Source organism: Paroedura picta, chromosome 12, assembly GCF_049243985.1.
Source record: "Paroedura picta isolate Pp20150507F chromosome 12, Ppicta_v3.0, whole genome shotgun sequence".
Lineage (NCBI taxonomy): Eukaryota > Metazoa > Chordata > Lepidosauria > Squamata > Gekkonidae > Paroedura > Paroedura picta.
The window spans coordinates 50,179,042-50,187,518 of NC_135380.1; positions in this window are offsets into that span (position 1 = coordinate 50,179,042).

The following is an 8,477-nucleotide window of genomic DNA, read 5'->3' on the forward strand; positions in this document are numbered from 1 at the left end:
TGTTTACCAGTTCTTCAAAGACCACAGAATGATTCTTTCAGATAAAGACTAACTGCCATGCAGCAGCAGGGTCTCGAAACACAACGCCCCCATTCACCCTGCCTGGGATTCTGTGAAGTCTAAAGCAGCCATTCTGAACCTTTTTTGGGCCATGGACTTTTAAGGAGCTCTCCTCAGGCCCCAGAGCCCCCCGCAGTGGGCTGGCCACTTGCACAATGAGCTAGGATAGAAAAGGCCTAAGCTAAGGGTGAACTAACTGTACTCGACATACCTTATCTTACACACAGGTGAGACAGATTTGTATAACATTCGACCAAGAGAAGCAGGTGCATTTTTTGAATGCATTAATTCAAACACACACAATGGGACAGATTAAATTATTTATTTTTATCTCCCTTGGAGAAGGTTGGACTTTCTAGCAATTAATGACATAATATGTGACAATAAGGGCATTTCATCAGATCAGTTACTAGCCCACCCCCCTCTCATTTTTCAGTCTGTGGCCCTCTTCAAATGTGCCAGTGCTCCCTTGTTGAGAATGGCTGGTCTAAAGGCCATCACACAGATTTATATTCAGAAAAGGATATTGGTTTTTACAACAGGGACTTCAGTGGGGTATGGTGCCTCCAAAATGGCCATTTTCTCTACAGAAACTCATTTCTGTCACCTGAAGATCAATTGTAATCCTAGGAGATCTCCAGCTACCTCCTGGAGTTGGGCAACCTACACTCTTGGCAGACAATTCCGTAGTGCTGAGCACTCCCTGATCCCCCAAATCACCCTCAGTGCACAGCTTGGCTCCTTGGGCTGAGAGGCTGAGCTGTTCAGAGAAGACCCTGACACCCCTCCCACCCCATTAATTTGGCAGATAGCATAAAGGACTCTGTTGTTCAGGGACGTAACAAAGCAACTCAAGTACTAGAGTGACCAGTTTCCAGGTGCCAGCTGGAGATCTGCCATTACAGCTGATCTCCAGATGCCATGATCAGTTTTCCAGTAGAAAATGGCTGCTTTAGAGGGTGAGATCTGTGGCATTATGCCCTGCTGAGGTCCCACCCCTTCCCATGCCCCACACTTTCCAGGCTCCACTCCCAAAATCTCCAGATCTTTCTTAGCCCAGAGTGGCAATCCTATCACAGAGATGCAAGAAGCCTCTTCTGTTTGCAAGCTAACATCTTTTGAAGCTGCCAGAGGCAGCTTGGGAACACTTGGGAAGTCAGAAGTGGCATGTAATAATTAAGAAGAAGATAAAAGGAGCTGATGTTTTATACCTTACTTTTGACTACCCGAAGGAGCCCCAAAGCGGTTTGTTTATGTATTTCTATATCACCCAGTAGACTGGTTCGGGGCAGTGAGCAATACCATAGGCACATATACCAAAAATTAAAATTTAAAAAATAGAATTAAAACAGTTAACGAACAAAAACAGCTTCCAGTTTTAAAATGTTTAGTGTCAGCAGTCCGATTCCTTTAATCTCTTGCTATCTCACTCATCATTATTTTATTATTATTTATTACATTTATAGTCCGCCTTCCTCCTTGGTGGGACTCAAGGCGGATTACAAAAAATTCCCCAGTCCCTCCAGATGGCAGACTTTGGTCTGGATCTCCCACAGTTGATGGTAAGCATGTGGGTAAGTGGCTTACAAACACATTTCCTTTCCTCTCCCCACAACAGACACCCTGTGAGGTAGATGGGGCTGATAGTGCTCAGAAAGAACTGCTCTATGAGAACAGTTCTAAGAGAATTGTGACTAGCTCAAGGTCACCCAGCTGGCTGCACGGGGAATGCAGAATCAAACCCAGTTCTCCAGATTAGAGTTTACTGTTCTTAACTATGACACGAAGCTCTCCCTGTTTAATTAAAACATGTAAGCTATGGGCCTAGACAGCTCAAACATTCCCTCTTTAATACCAAGACTTTACCTGCTTCGGAAAGTCAGACATGGATATGACTGGTCTGAATGCACAAAATGCAGTTAATCTGACCAGCCCTGGGTCCCATCACTGCTTGGGTAGGAGACCAGCTGAGTTCTCTTGAGTCTTGTGGCTGAAAAGGAGAATATAAGACAGACAGGTGTATGTGCAGGTGTGTCATAAATATTGATGTTGCTTCCAAATTGTTGCTCAGGTCTTGTTGCCAACCCCCCACTTTCATCTGCACACCCCTCCCACCCAGCCTGTGAGCAAATCCTAGGAGCACACCAAGAAGGTGGGGAGCAACTGCACAGAGACCCTGGCAACGGTGAACACAGCAGAGGAACTTAAAACAGCCACAGCAAAAGTCTCCAAGGAGAACTTTGTGGGGGTAATCAGGGAGTGACAGCAGTTAAAGCTGGTAGGATACTGGTTTAAAAGTCTTAACATGATTCATAGAATCATAGAATCATAGAGTTGGAAGGGGCCATACAGGCCATATAGTCCAACCCCCTGCTCAACACAGGATCAACCCTAAGCATCCTAAAGCATCCAAGAAAAGTGTGTATCCAACCTTTGCTTGAAGACTGCCAGTGAGGGGGAGTTCACCACCTCCTTAGGCAGCCTATTCCACTGCTGAACTATTCTGACTGTGAAAATTTTTTCCCTGATATCTAGCCTATATCGTTGTACTTGTAGTTTAAACCCATTACTGCGTGTCCTCTCCTCTGCAGCCAACAGAAACAGCATCCTGCCCTCCTCCAAGTGACAACCTTTCAAATACTTAAAGAGGGCTATCATGTCCCCTCTCAACCTCCTTTTCTCCAGGCTGAACATTCCCAAGTCCCTCAACCTATCTTCATAGGGCTTGGTCCCTTGGCCCCAGATCATCTTCATTGCTCTCCTCTGTACCCTTTCAATTTTATCTACGTCCTTCTTGAAGTGAGGCCTCCAGAACTGCACACAGTACTCCAGGTGTGGTCTGACCAGTGCCGTATACAATGGGGCTATGACATCTTGTGATTTTGATGTGATGCCTCTGTTGATACAGCCCAAAATGGCATTCGCCTTTCTTTACTGCTGCATCATACTGCCAGCTCATGTTTAGTTTACAGTCCACAAGTACCCCAAGGTCTCGTTCACACACAGTGTTACTTAGAAGCGTATCCCCAATCCAATAGGCATGCTTTTCATTTTTCTGACCCAGATGCAGAACTTTACACTTATCTTTATTAAATTGCATCATGTTCTCATTTGCCCATTTGTCCATTGTGTTCAGATCTCGTTGAACTCTGTCTCTATCTTCCGGAGTATTTGCCAGTCCTCCCAATTTGGTGTCATCTGCAAACTTGATGAATAGTCCCTCCACTCCCTCATCTAGTCTAGATCATTAATAAATATGTTAAGAAGTACCGGGCCCGAGCACCGAGCCCTGAGGTACCCTGTGTCATGAACCCCCCTGCTTCATGCCATCTTGTTCCCCGCGACCCTGCATATTCTCACACTCTCATGCCTTCTCCGGCCGAGGCTAGCCAAGGCCATAAAGCAATAAACCTGTCTTCTGAGAACTTCACTCCCTTCCTTTCCCACCGGGTGAGGAGCCCCAACAAATGTATCAATCTTACTGTAAGTGTCCTTGCGGAGACAGCAAAGTCTCAACAATGTGCCAACCTCCCGATAAGGCTCCGGGCCATCTGGCAGCCTGGGAACAGAACCCCTTTTGTCACCTGTACCCGCTCTCCCGCCGAAACCTTCTGGGTCCCCCTCCCTTATTTGGTGGGCCCTATATCTACCCTACCTATCCCCTATGTACTTTGTTATTATCAAGATCTTTGCTTAGGAAGATCTTGGCATGCTTTAGCTTACTGTGGACTTTGCCTAATAAAGCTCTACTCTGGAATTGGCAACCGACTGTTGGATTCTTGATGCGCTTTCACTTGGGACTCCACAGGCTGGGCTCAGCCTGATTCCTGACAAATTGATAATAACCACTTCTCCCTGTTAATCCATCCGTTGGTGTGCCTCGCTACCCATGGCCGCGGCAGCCCCGGAGGACTCAGGGTTAGACATCGTGGAGCAGTCCCCGGACGGGGGCCGCCAGCGCCTGATCATCCACGTCCCCATTGAGGAACGGGCCGAGGACGGCGCGACCACGGTACCTTTGGCTACCCCTCCTGACGCCGGAGACCACCGGACCCCGCCATGCCCGAGCCCCGCGAAGGATACTGCGAGTGCGACGGGGAAATCGCCCCCCCTCTACTCCGGGCGAGGACGAGGATGAGGGAGCCCCCGAAGACCCGGGAGATGCCGACCGGCTGGTCGAAATGGGCCGTCAAGTGGGAGTCGATTTCACCCGAGAAGGACGCCAACACCTTGTTCCTGCCGAAGAACTCGAGGGTCTGATGCTACACGTGGGGGACCAACGCCGAGAAATCGAAGGCCTTCGCCGGGCCGAGACCGAGGCCCTACGCCAAGCCGAAACCTACCGCGAACTCTGGAACGCCCACCTTGCCTCCGAGAAGGGGAGGAAGGGCCGATCTTCCTTGCCAGCATCCCTGCCAGGCGATTCTACTGCCCCGGCTACCCGAGTTGCTATTCGCCCCCCTGCGGGCCCCGTTGCCAGGCCCAAGCATCACAGCACCCCTTCGCTCGGGTACGGGACTCTCGAGTCCCTGGGGGGGGCCGCTGCCACAGGCCTCCTCTCCACGTTTGCCCCCCCCCCAAGCAATTGGCCTTCTCGCGCCCGGGCGGCACGATGACCTGGCTGGAGGAGGACGATGTAGACACCGAACCCGAGCCCCGGCCAGGGCCCCACCGGATCACAGTCTTCAACGAGCCGCTCCCACGCCACGAACCCCGCCGCCCGAGGAGGGAAACCTTACCATCACGTTCCCGGTCGGGGGCCCCGGACCCCGGTACGTTTCTATCGGGCCCATGGGGGGAACCCCCGACGCGGACTCCCACTCCCCCAGAGATGCCCCCGGCGCCCCGGGGAGACCACCGAGCGTGGGAGTGGGATCGCCCCGCAGCCCTGAGGCGGGGGACCTATGCCCCTCTCACCGTGGACACCCGGCCCCACCATCCTCAACTTCAACTGCCAGCCGCCCCTCCGCCCTCACCGGCCCGACAACCACCCCCGCGGCAGCCTGACGACCCTGCGGGGAATGCCACGACCATCTGGGCGGCCGGAAATTCAAGGTGAAGTTCGATGGGTCTTCGGAGAGGCTCACCTACTTTTTGATTATGGTGGATGGTTTCTTGGCGGAGTGGGGGGACTCTTTCACGGACGAGGCAGACTTAGTCCGCACCCTGGGCTGCAACCTGGAGGGCAAGGCCATGGAATGGTGGATCACCCCGTACGAGAGGGGGACGGAGGCAGCTACCTCTTTAGAATCCTTCAGGGCCGCCCTCCGGGACGCCTTCAGGGACCCTTTCCGTGAACGAAAAGCGACGAAGGCGCTGGCCGAACTGAAGCAGCGGGGGAGACCCCTGATGGACTATGTCATTGACTTCCGCGCCATCGCGGCCAGGATTACCACCATGAATGACACCCAGATCATCACTGCCTTCGTAGACGGCTTGGATCGCCCCGTGCCTGACGGGGTCTTCAACCGGGGACCGCCCGAGGACGGAGACCTCCAGCAGTGGATCGACGCTGCGGGGGTGATCGAGGCGAACCTGGCTGATTATAGAGCCTACCGCCGCCGCCAGGAGGCGGCTCGCCTGCTGCGCACGTCGCGGGCGGACAGGGCCCCGGTGGCCCCCAAACCAATCGCCGCCCTGCCCACCGCTGCGCCGGCGCCCGACCGTGAGAGACGCAAGCAAATGGGGCTCTGCCACGAGTGCGGGGGGAAGGGGCACTTCGCCTCGGTCTGCCCAACGCGTTTGGCAAAAGCTAAGCCCTCCCCCCAACAAGACAGAAACAAGCCCCGCCCGGCCTCCGACCGCCAGCGCCCGTCGGACAAACCAGCCAACAAACAGGGGGGGCCCAGGGCGCTCCTCGCCCCGGCCACCTCCTCGACGGACGTGGAGCTCTCTTCCCAAACCAGTCCCGAATCCTCCCAGTCGGATAGTTCGGGAAACGAGGACGGTCCGTCTTGCCGGGCGCCCCTTGGCGGACCCTCCCAGTCGGCACACCGGCGCCCCCAAGACGAGTCCAACCCCCCGTCCTCCTCCCGGCGGTACTGATCAATGAGGAAGCCGACACCCGGGTTGAGGTCCAAGTATGCGTGGACTCCGGGTGCTCCACTTCCCTAGTGACCCCCGGAATTGCGCAGGCTCTAGGTGCGCGGCTGGAAGATTTGGCCAGACCGTTCATCATGCAACAGGTGGACGGGGCCCCGGTGGGCGGGGGGGGCCAACCGCCACGCCACCAATGCCCTCGCCCTAAACCTGGGCCCCCACTGGGAGCGCTTCTCGCTCACCATCGCCCCCGTCGCGGGCTTCTCCATCCTGCTCGACATGGACTGGATGGACCTCCACCGCCCCGAGATCGACTGGGATGAGAAACGCCTCGTGTTCTCCCACCCAAACTGCAAGTTGCATTTCTGGTACTGCAACCAACCCAAGGCACCGCTTGTGGTCATCGTGGGGACCGTGGTCCCGTGGTCCGAAAGCCCCGCCACCCTCAACCCCTGGCTAAGAGCGATGGGTCTCTACCCCGAGCCGGACGAAAGGATCCCTGCCTGCTACCGGGACCTTGCCGAAGCCTTTTCGGAGGAAGAGTGCAACCAGCTTCCACCCCACCGCCCAACCGACTGCGCCATCGAACTGGTCCCCGGAGCAAAGCTCCCAAAGGCGAAACTCTACAACATGAGCCCGTCCGAACTCCGGGAGCTACGCGCCTTCGTGGACAAGAACCTGGCCCGGGGTTTCATTCGCCCGGCCACCTCCTCCATGGCGGCCCCGGTCTTATTCGCCAAGAAGAAGGACGGCACCCTCCGACTTTGCACCGACTACCGGGCGATCAACGCCGCTTCTCGCGTCAACGCCTACCCCCTCCCCCTCATTAAGGACTTGCTCAGCCGCTTGGGGGAGGGGCGCATCTTTACAAAACTGGACTTACGGGATGCCTATTTTCGGGTCCGCATCGCTAAGGGGGACGAGTGGAAGACTGCATTCAACACCCCGCTCGGACAGTTTGAGTATTTCGTCATGCCGTTCGGCTTAAGCGGCTCTCCGGGCGTGTTCATGAATGTAATTAATGAGGTGCTGCACGACCTGTTGTACCGGGGGGGGGGGTGGTTTACCTAGACGACGTGCTGATTTATTCCAAGGGGGAGGAGGAGCACACGGCTTTGGTGCGGGAGGTCCTGCGCCGCCTCGCCGACCATAAGCTCTACGCCAAGCTTCTGAAATGTGAGTTCCACAAATCCCAGGTTGATTTCTTGGGCTACCGGGTCTCCGGGGAGGGAATTGGGATGGATCCCGCAAAGGTCCAGGCGGTCCTAGATTGGGAGGCCCCCCGTACCCGCCGACAGCTCCAATCCTTCCTTGGGTTCGCCAATTTCTACCGTGACTTCCTCCCGGGTTTTTCCAAGGTGACCCTACCCCTCACCGACCTCCTGAAAACCAAAGGAAAGGGCGCCAGGGACGGCCGCCCGGGGGCACCACTACCGTGGACCCTGGACTGCACCCGTGCCTTCGAGCACCTCAAACGGTTGTTCACCTCCGAGCCCATTCTAGCCCACCCCGAAACCGACAAGCCCTTCGTGGTGCAAGTCGATGCCTCCAACGAGGCCATCGGGGGGGTCCTCCTACAGAGGGGGGAGGGGGGAAACCTCCAGCCCTGCACCTACCTCTCCCGCAAGTTCTCCCCGACCGAGCGAAACTGGCCCATCTGGGAGAAAGAAGCGGCGGCGGTCAAAGCCGCTCTCTCCACTTGGCGCCACTTCCTGGAGGGGTCCACTATCCCGTTTGAGGTCTGGACTGATCATAAAAACCTGGAAGCCCTGAGGAAGCCGCGCACGCTAAATGCCAAGCAAATCCGATGGGCGGACATCTTCTCCAGGTTCGACTTCACCCTAGTCCACATCCCGGGGCGTAAGAATTTCATGGCGGACGCCCTCTCCCGCATGCACCCGGACGAACATCGCCCCTCCAGGGTGGACACGGTTTTTACCCCGAAGCAACTGGGCCTCCTGGTCCAAACCCGCAGCCAGGTCAAGACGGGACAACCGGTCCGGTACTCCCCGCCGGGGCCCTCGGGAACCTCGCCCCTGGTGCCCATGTCAGAGTTCCGTTCGGCCTTAGGGCCGGATCCGCAGCTGACCGACCTCCGCTCACAGCTCCGTGCCCACGAGGGGGTCTGGTATAAGGGGGACCGCTTGTACGTTCCCGCCTCTCTCCGCAAATCGATCCTCGAACTGTGCCATGACAGCAAAGCCGCTGGGCACTTTGGCTTCCTGAAAATGTGGGGGCTGCTACGACGCCAGTTTTGGTGGCCGGGGGCCCGTCGCGACGTGGGGAAATACGTCGCGGGCTGCCCAGTGTGCCTCGCGCACAAACATGGGGTGGGGAAACCCCAGGGCCTGTTGAAACCCCTGGAAATCCCGGACCGC